This window comes from Diadema antillarum, unplaced genomic scaffold (assembly GCF_040938485.1).
Source record: "Diadema antillarum isolate AM-2024a unplaced genomic scaffold, OU_Dant_1.0 scf00000107, whole genome shotgun sequence".
In the NCBI taxonomy this organism is placed as follows: Eukaryota; Metazoa; Echinodermata; class Echinoidea; order Diadematoida; family Diadematidae; genus Diadema; species Diadema antillarum.
In genome coordinates this window covers 3293365-3319066 of record NW_027270996.1, presented here as the reverse complement: position 1 = coordinate 3319066, position 25702 = coordinate 3293365, and the positions used below count along the sequence as shown (strand labels likewise).

General features: G+C 35.6%; 1 long non-coding RNA gene across 3 annotated transcripts; it reads right to left on the bottom strand.

The window, feature by feature from the left end:
- Positions 1-6706: 6706 nt before the first annotated feature.
- On the bottom strand, positions 6707-25093 carry LOC139719251 (uncharacterized). Of its 3 annotated transcripts, none has more exons than XR_011710085.1 (5): positions 22993-25093; positions 22215-22345; positions 21108-21180; positions 11614-11669; positions 6707-10890 (listed from the first exon to the last, which is right to left on the bottom strand). It is a non-coding gene; the product is annotated as an uncharacterized lncRNA (long non-coding RNA). The 3 variants fall into 3 exon arrangements; XR_011710083.1 differs by having other exon boundaries at positions 21116-21180; XR_011710084.1 differs by having other exon boundaries at positions 21116-21180; positions 22999-25093.
- Between the last annotated feature and the right edge of the window lie 609 nt (positions 25094-25702).

The following is a 25702-nucleotide window of genomic DNA, read 5'->3' as shown; positions in this document are numbered from 1 at the left end:
ATCTCCTTCTTGTACAAGTTAAATGTATGATAGTTAGGTTTCATTAACTTATGCATATCTTGCACCAGTAAATAGATTCTTTTTAGGTGATCCGAGTATCCTCTCGGATCACCTATTGTATCTGTACGGATTCTTTCTTCTTCTTCTTCTTCTTCTTCTTCTTTCTTTATTTCTCCCCAAAAGTTGTGCAGAGGTTAGCTCAGAAAGTGCTATGTCTATCAAGTTCAAACTTATACCATGTATGTATCGTGTCCCAAAGACGGCAATCGAACTAAAATCAAAGTGATCAGTCGACCGTGACGTCACTATGACGTCATTATATGAAAACACATTCTCAATCATATCTCATTAATGGAATGAAGTTTTTCAATGAAATTTACGTCACATATATTTCAAGTTATGCGCATTTTACTCATATTCTCAAAATTCACATTTTCTCTTGATACGTGCGCGTACGCGCGCGTTGAAATATTTGTATGCTCAAATCGAGCTCAAATTTTTTTTGCACACGTTTCAGACCATTTGGAGCATTTTTTGAAAAATTGAAAAAATCGGACGGACGCGTACGCGCGCGCGCATATACGCACGCACAGCTCATATGCAATAGAAATTTTCAGTTTTTTCACACGGATCGCATGTCCAAAATGTCAAGGAATATTTCTATCAAGTTTCAAGTCGATCCGACTCAATATGACGTCATACGGACCCGTCAAATTCAAAATTCCGCGCGTGCGTCAATGGGGATACACAGTGCAACTATGCCAAAAAACCGCCAATTTTAAATCGGATTTTACTCGTCAGGATGGACGGTGATCCCCCATTTTCTTGTAATATTCTAAAAGCTGATGAGTTGTACATGTCATTTCATGGGTTGGCGATACTGAAAAAATGATTAAAAGATATCACATTTCTTAATAAAGTAAACAAAGTAAATTTTCAAAATGACGTCATCAAATTTCAAATTCACTCGAGCGTATCTCACTTAAATTTCGCCAATTTTCACCCAGATTTCAGTATGTTGTAGCTTATGAAATGTTCTTTCATTAATGTAAAAACAACATTTTGATTGGATAACGTCATCACCTCGTAAAAATGGATTGAAAGTATCCTTGTAAAATTTGACCAGTATACGTGTTATCTCTATGGGAGAGCAGTTTTTCTGGCAGTGAAAATTGACATGACTATCTTTTTCGAGCACTAGCTCACTTATGCTTCGGTGAATTTTTGCCAGATTTTAGTATGTTGTAGCTGAGACTTTGAGCTATCGTAAGTGTGCCCTCCATATTTTCATACGACGTCGGCATCACGTCGAAAAACTTGGTTGAAAAATTGCATGTGGCTTCGATGCAGCGTCATTTTGCTTAATACACAGGGCCTATGGAGCATGAAATAGGTCATTGCATAGCGCATCCGACTCGTAATCCTAAGGTCCCTGGTTCGATGCTCACCCCTGCCAGTTTTTTTTTTTTTTTTTTTAAACACTTTTTTTCTTCTTTTTCTTTAGTTAGTCTGAATCTCCTTTCCTAACTTTATCTTTTTCTGATTTTTTCATGCTTCTCCTTCAAATTTCTATAAAAATAACATAATTTTTTCTTTATTTTTCTTTCTTTCTACTACTTTCTGTGCAATAGATGAACAATAACAATGGCTATTAATCCCATATTTTGCACATGTTTTGTTCATGTCACGTATATTATTTCATAAAATAAAAATTACTTGATCGGACACCATCTTGGGTATGTAAATTAGGGTCAAAGGTCATAAATGTTCCATCCTGTATCTTGGTGAATACATGTCCTATCTCTCCCATATTTTGCACACGCAAAGACCATGTTACAAGAATCATTTCACAAAATAACGACTTTTTGCTCAGATGCCATCATGTCTGTGCAAAGTGGGGTCAAAGGTCATATATTCTTCTTTCTGTATCTTCATTATGACGTGTTATCTCTATGGGAGTGCAGTTTTTCTGGAAATGAAATTTGACATGACTATCTTTTTCGAGCACTAGCTCACTTATGCTTCGGTGAATTGCTCCCAGATCTTAATATGTTGTAGCTGAGACTTTGGGCTATCGTATTTTACCCTTCGTTTTTTCATACGATGTCGGGATCACGTTAAAAAACTTGGTTGAAATTAAAGCTTATCTTCAATGTATTGAGATATGTCTTTCTTTCTGCAACTTTCTTTGCAATAACTCAAGAAAAACAGCGTCTATCACCCTCAAAGTTTGCACATGTTTAGTTCATGTCACGTACATTATTTCATAAAATAACAACTTCTTAGTCAGACACCATCTTGGGTATGTAAATTAGGGTCAAAGGTCATAAATGTTTCATTCTGTATCTTAGTGAATACATGTCCTATCTCTTCCATATTTTGCACACGCAAAGACCATGTTACAAGAATCATTTTACGAAATAACCACTTTTTGCTTAGATGCTATCCTGGCTGTGCAAAGTGGGGTCCATGGTCAAATATACTTCATTCTGTATCTTCGTTACAGTGTATACGGAATTTGGTACCAAAGATGGCAGGTCTGACTCGCTTTTGTAAATGAGATTCCAAATATCACACGGCGAATGTCCCTAAACACACATGAAACCTGTATGGTCATGCCTAAATTATGTATTTGTTGCTGAATCTTCGTTATCTAGTGTATACAGAATTTGGTACCAAGGATGACAGATATGACTCCCTTTTTTAAATGAGAATCCAAACATCACACGGCCAATGTCTCTAAACACAGATGAAACCTGTATGGTCATGCCTATTGCTATCAGACCTCGAATCATTGATTAAAAAAAAATCGGATCACCTTAATTTGTCAGTAATGACAAATTACAATCTCTAGTTAGGTGATCCGAGAATCCTCTCGGATCACCTTCTGTATCTGTACGGATTCTTTGGGTGTTCTTCTTCTTCTTTTTCTTCTTCTTCTTTATTTCTCCTCAAAAGTTGTGTATCGATTAGCTCAGAAAGTGCATTGCCTATGAATGTCAAACTTATACCATATATGTATCATGTCCCAAAGACGACAATCGAACTAAAATCAAAGTGATCAGTCGACCGTGACGTCACTATGACGTCATTATATGAAAACACATTCTCATTCAAATATCATTAATGGAATTAAATTTTTTAATGAAATTTACGTCACATATATTTCAAGTCAAGCGCATTCTACTCATATTCTCAAAATTCATATTTACGCTTAAGACGTGCGCGTACGCGCGCGTTGAAATATTTGTATGCTTTAATCGAGCTCAAATTTTTTTTGCACACGTTTCAGACCATTTCGAGCATTTTTTGAAAAATTGAAAAAATTGGACGGACGCGTACGCGCGCGCACATATACGCATGCACAGCTCATATGCAATCGAAATTTCCCGTTTTTTCACTTGGGTCGGATGTCTGAAATGTCAAGGAATATTTCTACCAAGTTTCAAGTCAATCCAACCCAATATGACGTCATACGGGCCCGTCAAAGTTGAAATTCCGCGCGCGCGTCAATGGCGATATACAGTGCAACAATGCAAAAAAACCGCCAATTTTAAATCCGATTTTACTCGTCAGGATGGACGGTGACCCCCCATTTTCTTTACATATTCTAAAAGCTGATGAGTTGTACATGTCATTTCATGGGTCGGCGATACTGAAAAAATGATTAAAAGATATCAAATTTCTTAATAAAATAAAAAAGTAAATTTTCAAAATGACGTCATCAAATTTCAAGTTCACTCGTGTTTATCTCACTTATCCTTTGCCGATTTTCACCCAGATTTCAGTATGTTGTAGCTTATCAAATGTTCTTTCATTAATGTAATTACAACATTTTGATTGGATGATGGCATCACCTCATAAAAATGGATTGAAAGTTATCTTGTCAAATTTGACCAGTTTACGTGTTATCTCTATGGGAGTGCAGTTTTTCTGGAAATGAAAATTGACATAACTATCTTTATCGAGCACTAGCTCACTTATGCTTCGGTGAATTTCTCCCAGATTTTGATATGTTGTAGCTGAGACTTTGGGCTATCGGTGATGTGCCCTTTATTTTTTCAAACGGTGTCGGGATCACGTCCAAAAACTTGGTTGAAATTAAAGCTTATCTTCGATGTATTTTCATATTCCTTTCTTTTTGCAACTTTCTTTGCAATAACTCAAGAAAAACAAACTGTATCAGCCCAATATTTTGCACATGTTTATTTCATGTCACGTACATTATTTCATATAATAACAATTACTTGATCGGACACCATCTTGGGTATGTAAATAAGGGTCAAAGGTCATACATATTTTATCCTGTATCTTGGTAAATATATGTCTTATCTTTCCCATATTTTGCACACGCAAAGACCATGTTACAAGAATCATTTCACAAAATAACTACTTTTTGCTCAGATGCCATCTTGTCTGTGCAAAGTGGGGTCAAAGGTCATATGTACTTCTTTCTGTATCTTCGTTTTAACGTGCTATCTCCATGGGAGGGAATTTTTCTAGATGTCAAAATTGATACAATTGTCTTTATCGAGCACTAGCTCACTTACCCTTCGGTGAATTTTTCCCAGATTTTAATATGTTGTAGCTGAGACTTTGCGCTATCGATGTTGTTCCCCTTGTTTTTTCATACGATGCCTGGATCACGTTAAAAAAACTTGTTTGAAATTGAAGCTTATCTTCGATGTATTGAGATATTTCTTTCTTTGTGCAACTTTCTTTGCAATAACTTAAAAAAAAAAAACAGCCCCTATCACCCCCATATTGTGCACATGTTTAGTTCATGTCACGTACATTATTTCATAAGATAACAACTACTTGATCGGACACCATCTTGGGTATGTAAATTAGGGTTAAAGGTCATAAATGTTTCATCTTGGTGAATACGTCCTATCTTTCCCATATTTTCCACACACAAAGACCATGTTTCAAGAATCATTTCACAAAATAACCACTTTTTTCTCAGATTCCATCTTGTCTGTGCAGAGTGGGGTCAAAGGTCACATGTACTTCTTTCTGTATGTTCGTTATGACGTGTTGTCTCTATGGGAGGGAATTTTTCTAGATGTGAAAATTGACACGATTGTCTTTATCGAGCACTAGCTCACTTACCCTTCGGTGAATTTTTCCCAGATTGTAACATGTTGTAGCTGAGACTTTGCGCTATCGATGTTGTTCCCCTTGTTTTTTCATACGATGTGTGGATCACGTTAAAAAAAACTTGGTTGAAATTAAAGCTTATCTTCGATGTATTGCGATATTTCTTTCTTTGTGCAACTTTCTTTGCAATAACTTAAGAAAAACAGCTCCTATCACCCCCATATTTTTCAGATGTTAAGTTCATGTCACGTACATTATTTCATAAAATAATACTTGATCGGACACCATCTTGTTATGTAAATTTGGGTCAGAGGTCATAAATGTTTTATTTTGTATCTTGGTGAATACCTGTCCTATCTTTCCCATATTTTGCACACGTATAGACGATGTTGCAAGAATCATTTAACAAGATAACCACTTTTTCCTCAGATGTCATCTTGGGAGTGTAAATGTGGGTCAAAGGTCATATGTACTTCTTTCTTTATCTTCGTTATAGTGTATATGGAAATTGGTACCAAAGATGGCAGATATGACTCCCTTTTCTAAATGATAATCCAAACAACACATAGCTAAAGTCTCTAAACACAGATGAAACCTGGATGGTCATGCCTATCGCGATCAGGACCCGAATGAATTTTTACATTCATGTCTAAGGGACTTTCAATCAGTGAACCCTTTAAAGGGATCATATAGTTTTGGTTGAGACCTAATTTCAAGTTTCTAACATTTTTTGGTGAGATAATGAAAAACCTCTTATAAAATATGAAAGAGCATGCAATTCTATGAGGAATTCAACGTTTATTTGATGAAAATTGGTTTTGAAATGGCTGAGATATCCAAAAAAGAGCGATTCTAATAAAGTGTGGGACCCACACTTTATTACCACCGCTTTGTTTTCCTTTGGTTTTGGATGTTTCAGTCATTCCAAACTCAATTTTCATCAAATAAACTTTGAATTCCTCTTAAAATGGTATGCTCTGTACTATATCATGTGTTCTCTTGGTATCTCGCAAAAAGTTTAAAGCCCAATTCTCATCTCCACCAATACTGTACTACATGTATCCCTTTAACATCAGTAACAACTTAATTCGTAGATTTTTTTCCCCCAGTATATTTCATTCTGAGCAAGTTCACTTTTGTAATTCGGTCTTATTCAAAATAACGTTTAGCTGTGGATGGTTCATGGAACACACACACACACACAGACACACACACACACACAAACTGTTTGAAAAACATAATATTATGCTTTATCCACAAGTATAAAATCCTTCATACTGGTGTTTTGTGTTTTTTTCATTGTTCTTCGTCTCATGTGTTGACATTGGTAAAGTAAGAGCTGACGTGTGCAGCATATCAATGTCAGAATGCATTCTATTCACTGCACACAGAACCTCAATTATGATAAGAGACTGCTTCTTACTCCTACTCATTTGGTGTGAACAAACAAAGCAAAGAGGCTGTACATGTATAGCAATGTGTTCCATTTGCCTGTCTTTTGAGTATATTTTGTAATAAAGGTTCACCTCTTTGTGTAGCCATCATGTGATAATCATTAGGTATTGTACATGTACTTGCTGTCACAAAAATGAGGCAAAAGCAGTCATTTGTTTCAGGTCACTGGTTACACAGAATTTATTCCTCTTTCTTTAGATACATACAAATTTGAAGACCTCTGGTCTTAGGGTGCACACTAACAGCAGGGGCGGATCCAGGAATTCCATAAAAGGGGGGCCTGTTTCGAAAATTAAATGGGGAATGTTCAATTTTTTTTTTTTTTTTATCAACAAGAAATAACCTTCCCTTGAGACTTGATATAACACAGACAACTAAACATCTGTAATGAAAAGTAAAAACAAAGCATATCTGCAAAGTATGACACAAAAATTGCACGTCATGTTGCTTATGTGGTTCTGCGATGGCAGCCTCTAAGCGTTATACTACATTTAGAGTATTGTATAAACCATATAAAGTCATATTCAACAGAAATATGGGCACTTAACTCATCTGGTTGCTGTGAATACCCCCATGGTACAAAGTTTTCTTCTACGGAGGTAACGTCATGACCATACAACAGAAATTACGTGAAAGACTATAACAAATTATCACACACAAAAAAATCTGTACAAACTGCATACTGCCAAGGCATATACATAATAGCAATACATTCTGAATACCTATGACATTTATATAGTACACACATTAACTAACTTGTCGTTGTGTTGAAATCTACTTCAAAGCCTTGACATTGTCAAGAGTAATAGCCGACGCCTTGTAACGCTAATAATGAAATTATGTTTTCTTAAATAACGATACCACATAATGTGCCGGAAATCTGAAGGGTTGCCCCAATCTCGTTGGTTGGACCGCTGGATCCAACTTCGCAGCGGGCGGAGTCGCTATTTCAAACTAACGGGGTATGTGCTCCTACACACTCCCCCGTACGCCTCCCCCCCTTCTGGACCTGCCACTGAACAGGTGTCTGACACAATCTATGGTATTTGCACAAGCACACATGTCATTTTTTTTAAACAATATAAGTCACTGTTAAAACAATACCCCTGCATTTTTTTTTTCATCAAAGCACAAAGAATTACAGCTCAAGGCCTCACTTGTCACACTGAACCAAGTGTCTTAACTATCTCTGAGGTTCAATGAGGGCAGTCAATATCTACCATACTCTTGGTATCCTTCATACATTTTACATGATATTGTTAAGTTAATGTAACTCCTTTAATATTTTATATAAAACATGATATACACATGTGTGTATCTCTTATGGCTATTCAAACCTTTCTTTGCTTGATTCAGTTCACAGTATACACAGCACCTCTATTATAAATATATCAAACTACAGATGAGTACAACTCTTATGAGCAAACTAACCCTTTCCTGTTATTCAACTCACTCTGATAAAACCAGCAAACTACCATGTATTATGCTCTTTTATGTATGCCTTTATAATCATCAAATATTTCTTAGAACTGTGCATACACTTAGTGCCCATTCTCAGATTTTCCATATATCCAAAAAGGTATGTCATGTTCAGGCAAAACAAGACAAAAAAAAACAAAAAAAAAAAACAACAACAAAAAAACAAACAATACAGACTCCATACACATGATAATCTTACTGCATGTTGCATGTAAACCTAGCAAATATTTGTCTGCATATACATGTGATAGTATGTGTAATTTAGCAATATGAGAATTTTCACTAAAATCCTCCATATAGACAAACCATTTTACTTTCTACACATCTACTAATGTCACAAACAGTTCATCATTCATTACCCTTTAGAAACATAATTCTTCGTTCTGCAATACTTCTCAGATCACAACATGGCTGTTGGTAGTAACATCTACATCACCAGTCCTTGTACCAGAATTCAGTTTAGCAGTCCAAGTTGTGATTAATAAGCTACATACCAAATATCCAGGTCAAGACTATTGTTTTCAGGGAAACATCATGTTTTTGTTGTTAACCATTTCAAGTTTGACAATGGAATATCATTGAGTGAGTGTTATGTGTTTACGACATTCTAGTACAATGTATTGATGATGATTACGAGCTTAAAAGCATGGCATAGTTTTGATTGAGGTAGTGATTCAGGTTGTAACTTTTTTGCAAGATAATTAAAATAAAAACTGATGTAAAACACTAAAGAGCATGGAATTATAGGATGAATTAAAAATCTATTAGATGAAAATCGGTTTTCATGGCTGAGATATCCAAAAATAAAGAGGTCTTAATAAAAGGTGTGACCCATCTTCCATTAGATCCATTGTTTTGCCTTGTTTATGAATTATCTGAGTAATTTCACAACTGGTTCAGTCAAATAAACTTTTAGTTCCTATTAAATTGTATTATCTTCAACATTTCATTTCTGTGGTTTCTAACTATCTCACAAAAACATGAAATCTTTATCTTAATCCAAAGTATACCATCCTTTTATAGTAACCTACACTGTACCACAACTATATTCAGCATAATATAGTTATTGACCTTCTACATAGCACTTCACATTTCAAAAACATAGATGTAGCAGAGTTATGTTTTCCACTGTAAAGAACAATACAGCTGCATCAATGATGAAGCATATTATCATATAGAAACACAACATGAATCTATAATGATTATTATACTGACAGGGCTGCACAGTAACCTATTTTTCCACTGAGCCGACCTTTCTATCGGAACAGTATTACCACAAATTTAAGAACATGCATGTGAAAACATCACCATGCACCAGGGCAATAGTGCACTCCCTATAGTATCAATATCAATTCATGAAAACATTATCTAGCCGAAATGTCTGTGATCTTCTAATTTGAGAATATCTATACAAGAAAACATGGCCTATTGATTACATGAAAATATTAGCTTATTTCTAAGGTATTAGACGGATAGGCAAATTTCACCTGTAATAAAAATTGCCACAATTGCTTATTTGCAAGTTGTTGACGCAAAGTTGACATAAATTCTAGGGATGCAAATATTTTCCTGTAGTACATGAATTCTAAATCATACTATCAGTAATGTTAATGTTCACTAAACATCTCAAATTTGACTGTGACAAACATGACCATCTTTTCCAATATAGCCATCAGTATTTTTGAAAATCATGTTAATCCAGCCACATTTCACAGAAAAAAAATCTGAAACTCTGTACTCAGTTTAACTAATCTATAGTTGTTCAAATGTAAAAGTCTGAAAATCATCCGGAGGTCCCCTTTAATACCCTGCTCCAAAACCTCAGACTCCTATGAAAAAAAAAACAAAAACACGTAAAGATTTTCATACACACCCAATCTGACCTTAATAGCTTAAAGGGATGGTACAGTATTGGTGGAGATGAGAATTGGGCTTTTAACCTTTTGCGAGATACCAAAAACACATTTATGAAATAGCACAGGGTATACCATTTTTAAAGAGGAATTAAAAGTTTATTTGATGAAAATCGGGTTTGGAATGACTGAAACATCCAAAAACAAAGTAAAACAAACGATTGAAATAAAAGGTGGGTTGCACACTTTATCAGAATCGCTCTGTTTTTTATATCACAGCCATATCAAAAAACCAATTTTTATCAAATAAACATTGAATTCCTCGTGGAATTACATGCTCTTTCATATTTCATTAAAGGTTTCTCGTTATCCCACCAAAAAATGTCAGAAACCTGAAATTAGGTCTCAACCAAAACTATACAATCCCTTTAAATGTTTCAGTTTGATAGGAAAAAAAAAATGTGTGTTACCATGGCAATGCTCTTACCTGATAGTAACACAAGGATGTCTTGTCTATTCGTATAGATCGTACATACGTGTACTAAATTTGACCTTAACTGCTTGAATGCTGTGGAGGTAATACGATTCACAAGGTTTTGACAAAACTATACTGTATGTTTATCATGGCAACACTTCGTCTCCTGGACACAAAAACCAGGTCTCATATCTATACTTTAATGCAATATCAGCTGAAGCGCAGACAAGGGCGAAGGCGGTGGAGCAAAGAGTGGTAAAATCGGCTCCCCAGTTATGGCCGCATAGTCTGCGTACAAGGCACACTCTAGCAGATGCTTTCCCAGCTACATTCAGGGCATGGTGACGGAAGGCGAGTGAGAGTGTCTTGCATGCTATGCACTTTGATGTAGGGTTATCTACACAGTAGAGATAAATGTGATCCACAGATGGTCTGATTCATTTGGGCCTTCAATTAGTAGACTCCTAGTCCCTGTATCACATCGAGAGAATACTGCAAAGCTGGCATGTCCTGTCTATTGAGCAAGGCCTGGCAGAAAAAAAAAAAAAACATGAAAGACTTACTGTTACCAATGCTGAAAATTCCTCCTTCATTATCGTTCAAATATTAGCATAAATATGATATTTGGTGTGTACTGCGAGAAAAGTAAACATATATCACTGTGATAACTGTTAATGATATGAACTTTTAACTTCAAAAGGCTTTCTTGTGTATATTTCAGACACATTGGCCCAAATTCACGAAGGTGGTGCAATTAACATCATGCTTTAAACCATGGACAATTTGTATGGAGCGCCAAGTGCCACATGGTCTACCGTTATGCGAAAAAAGAGGAATGTTCTTATGCATATTAATTTCACGAATTTTAGTTTTTATTTACAGTGTATGAATTGAATGCCACTGGCAATTAGCGAAAATTTCATTCCCAAAAAAATGCCATCAGCCCCAATTCGTGAAAATTTTGCACCGCGAATATGTCATGTTTTACAGTATTTTGTTACAAATTAGGCTATGTGACACTTGATGCTCCATATAAATTGTTTATGGTTTAAAGCATGGTTTCAGCCAAGTTTGGTGAAAATTAGACATGGTATTTTCAGAAAGATGAAAATGTAAAAACTTTATGCATGACGCACAATGGACAATGAACGACAAATGTCAGATGAAGAGTGATCGCAATAGCTCACTTGAGCCTTTGTTTGCCTCGAGTGTGATGAAAAGCAGAGGACTTGGGAACAGAAAAAAACTTACCTCAATACTTGGATGAAAGGATGGAGATGTCACGCACAAACACAGGCCAGTTCAACCTTCAACAGGCAAAAGAAAAGCCATTGGATATTGATCATATGGATATAATCCATGACTGATGTGTTATTTCGCCAGTTCTTTGCTTGCACAATGTCTGCCAAACACTAATAAATGATAGCAATCAATCAATACGAACTGTTGAGGAAACAGAGGTTTGAGCACGAGTTAAACTGATTTGTGTGAAAGGATTCAAAACTTGTGGTATATACCACATACATGACTGAGTCGAATCTTGTGTTAAAAACATGATGAGTCACAGTCGTCACTCTGTGTTTTATTCTGAAGTATTCATGTTATTATGAAGTATTCATTGATATGAATTACAACACATGAATGTACATTAGAATCTTGCATACACATACAACTCTTACTTTGTTCAGGGTCATTTAAACATTTTCATTACCTGCTTTCCCTTGATTTTCTTCTTCTGATCAGAGGCAGACCAGAAATTACAAATAGGGGGCACGAGCCTTGTGCCCCCCTGTCTGGCTTTGCTACTGCTCTTGACACTTATCACATGATCAAAAAACTTCTCCTTAGCATTCAACTTTCTGCATTAATATACAGTACATTTCCTCAAATCATCAATTTGCAAAATCTAGTTCCTATAGTAAACACAATAATCTTCTAGGCTATGTTATATTGCTGTTCTATGTCTGTCTCATGTCTGTTCTTTGTTTCACTTCAATTCTATATCTATTCTCTTTCATTTTAATTCTGTTCTACATTGTATTGACTGTATACTGCAATGATCACATTTCTGAGCTTTAAAGAAACTGCCATTAGCAATTACTTTGAAACAAAACTGGTAAATCTCATCTCGTATCTACATCAACTGCCACTTAATATCTTATTAATAGCACTGTAGCCAAAATACACTTACAGCCGGGATTAGTTTCTCACTAATTAATTTCTGAATGATACAATACTCATCTTTTCGTTTCGCAATGTCATGCATCACAATATTTCTTTCAACAAACTGTCAAAGATCATTACTTTTGTCATATGTTTTTGTCTATTCCGATGTCTTAATATTACAGACGTCTTGTCACTTTTTGTCTTGGAATGTCAGTTTTTTCTGTAGTAATCTTACTTTTATTGAAATCTTGTTTCATATTCATAAGCATGATCTTTTCAGTGGATCCCTCCATGCTTTGTATGTTTTGCTCATTGCATTTTTTTTTTTACTTCAATCACTTCGGTATTAACTATAATGTATCACTACTACTAAGCATCTTTTTTTATTGTCGTATACTCTCTCCTACATTTGTAATGACACAATTCTGTTTACCTAATTCTGTATTATAAAAGGAAATATGACAAATGAAAATAAATGTTAATTGATTTGAGAATATAGCACATTACTTTGCATAAACTAATAATGGCACTCATCAAAACTGTATTCTAATAGCTTCATGATAACTGTAATAAAGGGGAATAACTTCAGCATGAAGTGTATCGATACCTGCGCTATATACATGATCAATCAATGTATCACCTTCTGTTGTAGCATCAAGTACATGTTGCTGATATCCATAAGAACACATCAATTTATGCACACATGAATCACTTGAATGTTGTCTGAGATTTTCATTGAAGTCACCAATAACTATGCATTTTGTACTTCTTTGCTGCAATTCTATAAGTAACCTCTTAAGTTTCGTACAAAATTGTTTCTTGTCATATCTAGGAGGTCTATATATCACTGAAATGAGACATGAAGGACAAGTTACTGCAAATGTAATATATTCTAGATTATTGACATGTAAATCCAGCCTACTAATAGATTTGATTTTACTATACACTGCAACTCCACCATGTGCTTGATTTTTCAGTACAGAAAATAAGGGACTTTCATCAGAATAAGACTTTGACCGAGGCTGATTGTACATTTTGAACTGATCTAAATTCACATCAAAAATGTCATCATTAAGCCAAGTTTCAGTTAAACAAATAATATCAGATTTTTTTAATAGGAAATTTGATTGGATATCTTTGAAATGTGCTTTAAGACCTTGAATGTTATGTAACATGATATTCATAGTTGCAATGGAGACATCATTGTCAATGTGCATTTCATCAACAAATGTTGGCATGTTCTCTAAACTTTCTTTAACAGCTGGATTGCAATACACAACTTTTGGATCAAAATCTTCAATTGTTAGTCCACATAATGATGTAACACGGCTCAGAGCCACATATGCTTGCCCAGGCAAAAATATATTTTTCAGAGAAACAACAGCTTTTTCCACTGTCATGCCTTGTACTTTATGTATTGTGCATGCATATGCTAATTTCAAGGGAAATTGTTTCCTAGTATATTTTTTTCCAATTGATTCCTGTTGCATTTCTATTGACCGAGTTCCTACTTTTTCATTGTCAAATTTTACCACCACACTTGTAGGTCTTGCATTTTCATTTACTCTTACTATGTCAGTTACAGTGCCAATGCAGCCATTTGATAAGCCTTTCGTCACATTCACATTTTTGATAAGCATTACTCTAGAATTTTCAGCAATCCAAAGATATGCTGGCAAGGAAGCTTTAGTACATCTGCGTGGTTTGTCACACGTTTTGTTTTTACCCTTATTATCGAGTTCAGAATCTTCTGCATCAATACATATGATATTTGTGCATTTCTTGTGAAGCATTATTTTATTCCAGTCATTTACTTGTTTGTTTGAAGAATATATATGCAATGCATCCTCACATTCTTCTCCAGTTTGGCATGATTGAAGAACTGCTGCATCATCACCAGATAATTCATCTGTCTTTCCTTTTATCCTTAATTTGTTCAAAAGAACAGCAAACTTTATATCATCCTTTTGTCTCATTATTTCATCTAAGTTAATTATAGAGAAGTTGTCTGTCCATAAAGAACTTTGCAGTGTATCTTTATACAAAGGAGTACCTTTTACTGGGGGTAACTGATAGAAATCTCCAACTGCAATAACTGAAACCTTTCCAAATGGAGCATCATCACGTGTCTGCTTTATTTGCCTTAAACGTCCATGTATATACCACAACAGCTTCTGATCAACCATTGATATTTCATCAATTATTAGTATCTGTAGTTGACCCAGCTGATTACGTAAATGACTTATCTTTTCTTCTCCCAGGGGTTGGTAAGGTAGTGTAGCAGAAATGGGTATGGACAGAGAATTATGAATAGTACTACCACCAATGTTGTGAGCTGCAATTCCGGTTGGAGCTACTTTCATAATTGAAATATCATCTGGATTATGCATCATTCTGCTAAGAATTCTTGTCCCTTCATTAAATATGCATTTCACTAGATGACTTTTTCCTGTTCCAGCACCACCTGTCACAAATATCTGAAATGTTGTAAGTTCTTTTCCGTTAACTCTGTCAAGACACCATTGACGTATCTTGTAGAACACCTTTTGCTGCTTGCTATTTAAAGTTCTTAATAAGACATTACTGTCTTCTCTTGAAATACTACATGATCGAAATTCTATGCCATATGACTCTTTTTCCTGAGATTTGGACTCAAGATCTGGGATTCTAAATTCATTGTCAGCATCTTCAACTTCTTCATGGATTTTAGCGGTTTCATGTCTTTCAATTTCTGTTTCTGGACAGAGTAATCCCCATGCATCCTCTTGTGGACCAAATTTCTCAAGATATTCTTGTGCTTGATCAATCATATCAGCATTTTTTTCAAACTGCCTGAGATTTTCATTGACAATACTTTTGACACTTTCCAGGTTCTTATTATACATTCGTACAGATCCGGTTTGGTAAAATTCCTGATATGTCAAAAATTGATTAGGTTTTAACTGTTTATCAGTGCGGAATGGCAAATACAGTTGCAATATACTCTGATAATATTTTTCTGGGGTTACAGTCGGTGAAAAACGAGGAAATCTCACTACAGCATCATTGGTTCTTGATCGTTTTTGTACATAGCCCAGCTGATCTCTCAATTTGAACACATTCTGTTTCTGTTTCTTACCCTTCATATCAGATTCACTGAGTAGTCTATACTTTGAACAAAATGTGGCTAAACACATATTTTCAAATTCAAAACCATCGGGTCGGGCTTTATATTTATCAATTCTGTTTGGCATCCATGGACTCCTATCATCATCGTCTCGTCTGCTTTGAATAACACTCAATGGTAAACTCATCCTCACAGGGTTTGGTCCAACAGGTATAAACTCTACTTTTCTTGAGCACTCTTTCAATCTCAGGCTACAAACACGATACACACTTTCTTGTGCTGAAACTTCACGGTTTTGCATATACACATGTCCTATTTCTTTCATACTTTTCCGAGCATCTTCATTGCCCTCTTTCATTTCACTTTCTGCATTTTTCAAGAGCAAACCCATCTCTCTTTCTGCTTTTGACATGTATGACACAACATAAACAATGCAGGCATACTCATTTGTTATATACTGCAAATCCATATTGGCATTCCAAGCTCTGAGTAAGAATGGATTGTATTGATTCACCCATATATCTTTTGGATCTCTTCTCATGACAATATCTTCTTTTGTAGCTACAGCATTATAGGCATCTTCAAATTCCTTTTGACACATCCCAAGAACTTCAAAGAGCTGTCTAGCATTATCATATGTCCGTTCCATACATGATGAATTCTTTACTGTAGACAGAATATCTTGAGCTTCATCTGTAACTTCCAAATTATCATCAGGCTTCACAACAAATGTTTTCTCACAAGGTGGTCTTGGAAAATTAAATCTACAGGTAGTTCCCTTTTTCTTGCATGATTTTGAATGTTTCTTTGAATGAAGCTGAACATTCTTCACTATTTCATATAGTTCCTCATCTTCATCCTCACATGGAATGTTGCATGAAATGTACTTATCAACAAAATCTATGACATTTACATCTTTGTCGATACCCAAGTTAGGTGCGTTTTCAACCCAAAATAAACAGTGTGTGTGTGGAGATCCTCTCTGTTGAAATTCAATTCTGTAGAAGTAGTCAATTATCTTGCCAATAGGTTCTGCCGGAGAAAGAATCACTTTGTTCAAAAATGCATGAAAGCGTTTGTCAAACATACGAGCTACTGTCACTGGATTTGACCTTAATAAATTACACTTATCTGTCCAATCCAGATCATTTGCTTTTCTTCTATCACCTTGTTGATTTAGCAATGTAGTAATAACTTCAGGCCATCTCATTTCAGCTGATGAAAATGATGCAAACCATGTGGGCTTTCCAAGTTGTCTAACCATTGCTAATACATCTTTCTGCGTAGATTGCCAGTATGGAGGTGTTCCCCGTATTTGTTTCAGAAATTTGTATCCTCTATTCGAATCCAGTATCTCACGAAGTTTTCTTGTATCTTTTAGATCTGAACATTGTATCGATATGGGATTATCTATTTCCTCTGAGCTTTTTCTGAGAGCTATAGAAACATTAGAAAGTATTTGTTGCAGTTCATAAATACATTGAGCATAAAAGATATATTCTGTATTTTTTGCAAATCTGTTGTCTACATGCATCAGGCGATTATGTAAATAACGACCAAGTGTTACTTCAGTGTACCTGGTATCATGAAATGTTGGCTGGCCTGTTGGAAATAGAGCAGGAAAACATTTTGCCTCATTACCCTTATCCATCAACAACGATACAGGACTATTCTTTTCACAAGGTGCACAACATATAATATCTTCGAAAAACTGATCAAGCACTTCTTGCCTCATATCAACCTTCTGTAAACAGGTGTCCAACTGAATACCTTGTAATTGTCCATCTTGATCATCCTCTATATCATCATCATCATCATTAGTTTCACTTGAATCCAATGGTTTTACACAAGCTGCTTGACTATTTTCCTCTGATAAATCAGAGCTCCATTCATTATCTATAGCAATATCAGAATACCACTTATTATTTTTCTTCAAATATTTCAATGCAGCTAGCACATTCTTCTTCTTGACAAATTGATATTCATAATATCCTTTATATGACAGTTTCCTCTTCAGTTTCACACGAATAAATTGATCATCAGTCTCTGGTCGAGGTAATATCTTTACAGTTTCATCTGTGCGTGAAGGTACACAAACTGTTGGGCCATGTACTCCATATTGTCCTCCTTTAGGCAGGTTCAAAATTTTCATAAATGGAATGTTTAGAGCAATCAAATGCGTTTCCAACTGATTCAGATTTCCAAGTTCCGCAGGAATAGCATGTAATTCTAAATTATTTTTGCTAGCTTCACCAGGCATATTACCAGCTAATAATTTCCTGTGACAAGTGTAACAAATCCATAAACATTTTCTTGGTGACTTTACTATTTGACAGTCAATATCACAGTCATCACTGCATGTATGCAAGTACTCCTCTTTTACGCATTTCGTATCATTATATTTTGCTTTTGTGCACTTCAATACTTGATTTTTGAATAATAATTTCAAACATACACAACATACATATTCAGGGCCATGTGAAACAATTTCCTTAAACTTTTTCAAAACATGATCACAATTTCTCATATCAACTTTCTCTTGCTTTTTTCGTTTCACATTTCTCATTGCAACTTGCTGTCTGTACACAGAATTTGTCTTGTACTTAATGCTAGCAACTTTTCTCATAATTTTCTTATATCTTTCCCTGAATATAGTATTGTTTTGATAATTAGCTCTCTTTATTTTGTTTAGCCTCTCTCTCAATAAAGCATTCGTTTGATATCTACCTTTCCTCAGTTTCATAAGCCTTTCTCTGAATAAAGCATTACTGTGATATCTAGCTTTCCTCAGTTTCTTAAGCCTCTCTCTGAATGAAGCATCGTTTTGATATCTTTCTTTCCTCAGTTTCTTAAGCCTCTCTCTGAATAAAGAATCGTTTTGATATCTAGCTTTCCTCAGTTTCTTAAGCCTCTCTCTGAATAAAGCATCGTTTTGATATCTAGCTTTCCCCAGTTTCTTGAGCCTTTCCCTGAATAAAGCATTGTTTTCATATCTAGCATTCCTCAGTTTCTTGAGCTTTTCTCTAAATAAAGCATTGTTTTGATATCTAGCTTTCCTCAGTTTCTTAAGCCTTTCTCTAAATAAAGCATTATTTTGATATCTAGCTTTCCTCAGTTTCTTAAGCCTCTCTTTATATAGAACATTGGTTTTATAGTAAAATCTTCTCATTTTCTTCAGCCTTTCTCTGAATGAAGCATTGTTTTGATATTTGACTTTCATCTTTGTGCTCATTGCTTTCTTGACATTTTCTCTGTAAGTGGGATCAAAGGAGTACTTGTCTTTTTGTCTCGTCCTCATTTCTTTTCTCTTTTCTAACCTGTAATTCACATCTGTTTGATATTTTACTTTCTTTGCTGCTGCATTTCTAACTTTGCGGAATAGAAAAGGCTGATCATCTGATGAATATTCAATTTTTAACTGCCTTTGCTCATTTTTTCTCTTTTCTCTCTGTGCTCTCATTTGATCTCTATTTTTTCGTCTGGTAACAGTAGCATTCTTTTTTTTTCTTTTTCTCCTTTTTGTAGTTTGCATAGTAGTTTTAACATCTTCAGATTCTTTAGTGTGTCTTCTCATTTTAACTCCAGGTTCCATGTCATCCTCTAATACTTCATTGTTTAATACATTGATTTGACAATCATTGACTTGTTTTGTAAATTTCTTAGTTGTTGTGAGTTTTCTCTTTCTTGTCACAAGTCTTTCCATATCAGTTACATTTTGTGATCTTGACAGCTTTGGACATGAATTCGATGTTTGGATCCTTGGACACACAGATTCTATAATATCATAATGATTGCCATTTGTGTGTTGTAAGTAAATGCCTCTTTGTGATGTAACAATTCCAAACTGCAGTTTGCTTGCACCAAATAATTCCCATTTTGAACAGTTATCTTCATATATATAAATATCAGTATCTAGCAGATTTGATAAGGCCATTATTTCCAATTCTGTAGCCCATGTGCCATTGTTGAATACTCTTTCCTTTGCAATGTATTCTACAATATCTGTGTATCCTGACCTTAAAAGGCTTACATAATCTCCCTTGTTTTGTAAAATATGCTTAACTATTGCTTTTCGAACATCACGGTGTGAATCTTCCTTGCCACATGTGACATATGATATAGCTCTGTAAAAGCAATTTCCATCACCAGTAATTCTATAGATAGTCAATGGTTGTGACAGAATAGTAATATCATTGTTTTCTACCACATCTCTTTGCATATCAGTACTGCTACATTTGTCATTAGCTTTTATACCTAATTTGCAACAAAACTTCTCTCTATCAGATTTATTCACAGGACTGTACATGAGAATAATCTTTTCTATTTCTCCCACTTGTTTCACCTCGGATGCATCAATGTCGGCATTTAATGTCTGTTCACATGTGTTTTGTAATAGAATTTGTGTCTCTTGCAGGTTTGCTACCATTATTTGTTTTGATGTCATTTTCCTCATTCTAACACTGCATTTCTTTACTGTTAGGGTTTTAGTAATCTTAGATGATAAATCATGACTTTCCTTCTTGTTTTCCACACTTGTATCTGAATTCACATGAAATACAGGTAATTTCTCATCCAAAGTACTAGACATAACAGTAGTTACACTTTCCACTACGTCAAAATGATTGCCTCCAGTGAACAGAATATATATGCCTCTCTCAGTTGTTACTTTGTTGTAGTATCCAGGTTTCCTTGCAGACAGTATTTGCCAATTTTCTGTTCGATCATCATACACATATATATCACGATCTAGCATATGTGCCATTGAACTAATATCAGTGTGACCAGCCCATGTTCCTAAATCCATCAATTTCTCTTGAAGTACAAACTCCCTGACACTCTGATATTTCATTGTGTCTATTATATTTTTAAATAAATCACCCTTTTCCAGTAAATGTGCCACATTGGATTTCCTGAGCATGAAATGGTTTCTTTCGCTGCCAGTAACTACATGAGCAATACTTCTGTAAAAGCAGTTGCCATCACCCATAACTCTCTTGATATTTACAGGTTTCCCAATATACAAACTTTCATTTCTATCCTCCATTGATTCATTGGCAGTACCACTGTAACTGAAATTCAATTTATTGCACAAAGACCGCTTGTCTACGTACGTAATCGGCACAAATTTGAAATTTCGATCTCTTCTTTCTGTTGTCTTCTCAACTGAAACAAATTCAACTTCATTCTCATTTCCATAGTCATCACTGTTTACATTTACTCTGTTTTTCTTTGTGTCATGTTGAGTCTTACAGCTATCACTGCTAATTCCTTTAACATGATCACAATGTTTTGAAATGTTGCTATTTTGATCATTTGTATTCCTACATGCAGTATTTAGTGAGTTTGATCTCTTGGAGCCACTAGTTGTCAATGCATTTTTCTTAGAATTGGATTCTAATGCCAGACCAGTTAGTTCAAACTGAGTAGTACGTAAATCACATGCCATTGATTTTGCCAAATTCAAACAGTGTACCTGTATACCTTGCCATGATGAAATGCTAAGCAAGACACTGCATCCATCTTGTACCAAGTATCCATCATGACTTCTGGAATGAGAATCAAATACATAATAACCGTTGTCATGTGTAATGATTGCAAATGTACTCTCAGCAAAATTCATAAGACATGCATCATATCTGCATAGTTCTTGTTCTAAGGCTTGGCTCAATGACAAAGCACCAAAATTTGACAAATTGTTTTGATTTCCATCCAACACTCCATATTTTGATTCAGCATAGGTTATTTGAAATTTTTCATCCAGAATATGAAGTTCCTTGGGTAATTCATCTATCATTACAAGCTCTTCATTCAGTGGAGAATCCTTCTTTATGTAATAATACAACTCATTCCCAAGTGTCAGAATCTGATCAAGATCACAAGATCTCATTTCGATTCCATTCTTTGTTTGGGTGTAGAGAACTGCCACAAGGGAATTACATGCACATTGTTTGCCAGCACTGTAACCAAATCGTTGATCACCTTGATTAAAATTTCCTTGTGCGATTGTTTTGGTCATAGGATATGACTGCCTTCTACCACATTCAGAACTTGAGAGTGAAACAGGCTTACAGACATGTTCTTCAGTCTCTAAATCACTTGCAGCTGGTTCATCATCTAATACATGTACTATTGATTCCTGTACATCATATGAATTGTGGTGGTCAGTACTTTTCGCAGAATCATCATTCATTACTATGCAGTCAGATGGATTAGTAGTTTTTTCACTTTCAGGCAAGAATATTGATTCATTACAAACTTCAGCACACTGTGTAGCTGAAACAGGTCTCTGACATGGAGAGTGAACACTTACATCTGTACAACAATTCACAGGGAACAATTCCTTCACTGATAATTGTCTGTCACTTTCAACATCTTTTCTTCCACTGTAACATGGGTTTAGTTCATGCACATTGTGCATTCTGTCACATTTCACTTTGGAGATATCATTCGAGCTTGTGTTGTCTGTACTTGTGGAATTACTGTCCTCATGGTCAGATGTTTCATTCTTACACAACTTTTCATTCTTTGCTACATGTTCTCCTTCAGGAATGTCAGCTTTGACCTTTCCATTATTACGCACCTGTGAGTCAGCATTTTTTTCCGGTAGCACACTTTGTCTGTTGATCTTCGTGAAACGACCTTTCTTTCTTGGTTGCCGTGCATTTCCACCTCCATAGAGCCTGTTCACATTCCAAACTTCTTTTTCAATGTCTGTGGAAGGGACAGAGGCACATGTAGTCTGATCACATTTCAGTACACAACATTCATTACTCATATTCGGAGTGCTTTTAGCCACATCAGCCCAACTTCTCTGTGTTTTTGCATAGATTTGCTCAGTGTATTTTGCCATCACACGAGGTGACTGAACACACTTTGAATATACATTCAATACAGATTCAGTATATACCTGCAGACTATCATTTCGTTCTGTGTCCAAGTTTGCATTCACTTTTTGCTTCACGAGTTTACCAGGTTCTTTTTGCTTCGTTTCTGCTTTTGATTTCTTGCCCTTGCTGGTCTTGGCTCTTTTCTGTTTTTCAAGATAGTAGGCTTTCATTGCTTTGCCAATGTAGGTCACACCAGGTTGGAGAGGCACACCATTTACTGATCTCACTGAGCTCTTGTTAAAGGTCTTGGTCTTGGGATTGTCAGTCATTGTTTGGGATGTAGTCACTTTTGTCTTCCTTGATTTCACAGTTATCCAACCATCATCAACTGCAGTTTCTAATGGCTGAAATTGGCTCTTGGTCAGATTTGTCATGAAAGTCGAATCTGATTCATCTCTCTCACAATCTGCTCTTTTCTGCACACTCACATTTGTCATTTCTAGAATTCCATTGTCCTTTCTTTTCACATACCGGTACCTCTTTTTCAGTCTCTTGCTTGGTTTCCTTCTCTGGTTGCTCTTGCATGATGAATGTGAAACATCAGCACCAGAATCTTCATCACCAATGTCTTTGAGAAGCTCGTATCTGTTGAAATGACAGGGAATGCCAATTTTGTCAAAGATGCGATGGGCAATATTATTGCTTCCACATGCTGAACATATCCAAATCAACCTTGCATCACACAGTCTAGCCTCAGAAATAGTTCCTGTACACATCACATGAAACTGCTTGCCACAATCCTCACATGGTACTCTGCTTTCATTTTCATTGATCACATTACAACATGCATCACATTCACTGACCTCTACATTTCTCAAGTCGCAACTATGGAGGATATCTAGGATATCACCAATAACATTCTTGAATTCACTTGCTTCCATTGTCAAACTACAGGGCTTTGAAAGTAGGTACCTATTACCAAATAAATGTACTGTTCAATCAATATATTCCTTGAATCACTATACTTATATGAATCAGGTCTACCCCTGGTACTCTGTATTGCAATTGACAACAAAATTGTAGAATTGTATTGCCTTGAAAGCTAATATATGATACGTGAACTGTATTACACTGTACAATGTACTTGCAATGAGGCTGTGACACCAGTCCTTATAATGTTTCTACCAACAGGTGGCGCTTCTTATCTACCGAGAAAAATTATTTGTACAAGGTGTGTTGTTTAATTAGTTACTACCAATAGGTGTCGCTTTTTGTCTGCCAAGAAAAATTATTTTGTGCAATGTGTGTATTCTTAATTGTTTCTACCAACAGGTGGCGCTCTTTGTCTATTACCTGCTAGTAATGGCTACTGCGGCAATTTCAGGAATGCGATTATAGCACTCTCACCTTTGCTTATCTTTGTGTACACCTGTCTTGCCACCAGAAGACTTGTATTGTCTACCGCAATAACGTTTACCAGATATAATGCTTTTGTCTTAAGATGGCGCTCTTCAATTCTCTTTTACCGTAAATTCCCCACTCAAGACACCGTTTCTCAAGTGATGCAAGACTATATTTCTATTTTTAAATTTTCAGCAAACTTCTCGCCTCCTGTAAGAGAATTCTCTTTCAATTATGATTCTCTTCAATTCTGATTGCTTTATAGTTTTCACCTCCTTTACGGAATGCACTCTTTATTCAACACTCCTTAAAACTCTTTTGTTAGATTTCGACTCTTTTTCTCCTCAATTCTGACTCTTCCTCTCTTATTACTCTTTCTCTCTTTGATTCTAACTCTTTCTGTCTTTGATTCCGACTCTTTCTGCCTCTGATTCTGAGACTCTCTCTCTCTCTCTGATTCTCTTTGAAATTATTTCAAGTTCTTTCAAGATAGAGTAGGATCAAAGATTCAGGTTTGCTGAAGATTCAAATTCAGTTACAGCAGATAGAGTTTTATCTTTGTAATCACAGTCTTCTATTTGTGCAACTTTAAATATCCCAGGTTGGTTCCCTTTTTTTTTACAAATTTGACTATTTCTAAAGCATGTAATAGCAATTTTATAAGATTGTATTTACTCTAATCAAGCCCGTTTTTTCTCTATCACAATTTATATCCCAAGACAAATTCTCAAATGACAATGTTTTTTAGTACTCGTACTTTCAGATCTCTGTTTATCCCTAATATCACTCTTTCCTCTTTTTAGTGTAATATCACTCTTTGTATTTAATCTCCAATACTACTCTTAACACTTATTCTGCAATTCCACCCCTTCTACTTATTCAGTTAAATCACTGGTTGCACTTTTTGTGTACTATCACTCTTTGCATTTATTTATCATTATGACTCTCTGCACTTCTGTTCCAGTTTATATACAGGGGTTTCACTCGTTTCTTGTTTTCTTGATTGTATGTATACTTTCCAATTTTCTTGTTATATACAGGGGTTTCACCTGTTCTCCGGTTTTCTTGTTATACACAGGGGTTTCACCTGTTCTCTGGTTTTCTTGTTTTTTCAGGGGTTTCACCTGTTCTCCTGTTTTCTCGTTTATATACTTTCCAATTTTCTTGTTATATACAGGGGTTTCACCTGTTCTCTGGTTTTCTTGTTATATATACTTTCCAATTTTCTTGTTATATACAGGGGTTTCACCTGTTCTCCGGTTTTCTTGTTAGGGGATACAGGGGTCTCACCTGTTCTCCGGTTTTCTTGTTATATACAGGGGTTTCACCTGTTCTCCGGTTTTCTTGTTATATACAGGGGTCTCACCTGTTCTCCGGTTTTCTTGTTATATACAGGGGTCTCACCTGTTCTCCGGTTTTCTTGTTATATACAGGGGTCTCACCTGTTCTCCGGTTTTCTTGTTATATACAGGGGTCTCACCTGTTCTCCGGTTTTCTTGTTATATACAGGGGTTTCACCTGTTCTCCGGTTTTCTCGTTTTTTTCAGGGGTTTCACCTGTTCACCTGTTTTCTCGTTTGTCAGGGGTTTCACCTGTTCACCTGTTTTCTCGTTTGTCAGGGGTTTCACCTGTTCACCTGTTTTCTCGTTTGTCAGGGATTTCACCTGTTCACCGGTTTTGTTTTACAGGGGTTTCACCTGTATCCTGTTTCGCTTTACAGGGGTTTCACCTGTATCCTGTTTTCTTATCCAGGGGTTTCACAGACCTGTAAAGAAAGAAAACAAAAAGAACATTAGCTTTGTTGAAATTATATTGTGGTTTCTGATCCTGCCTCCCAAAG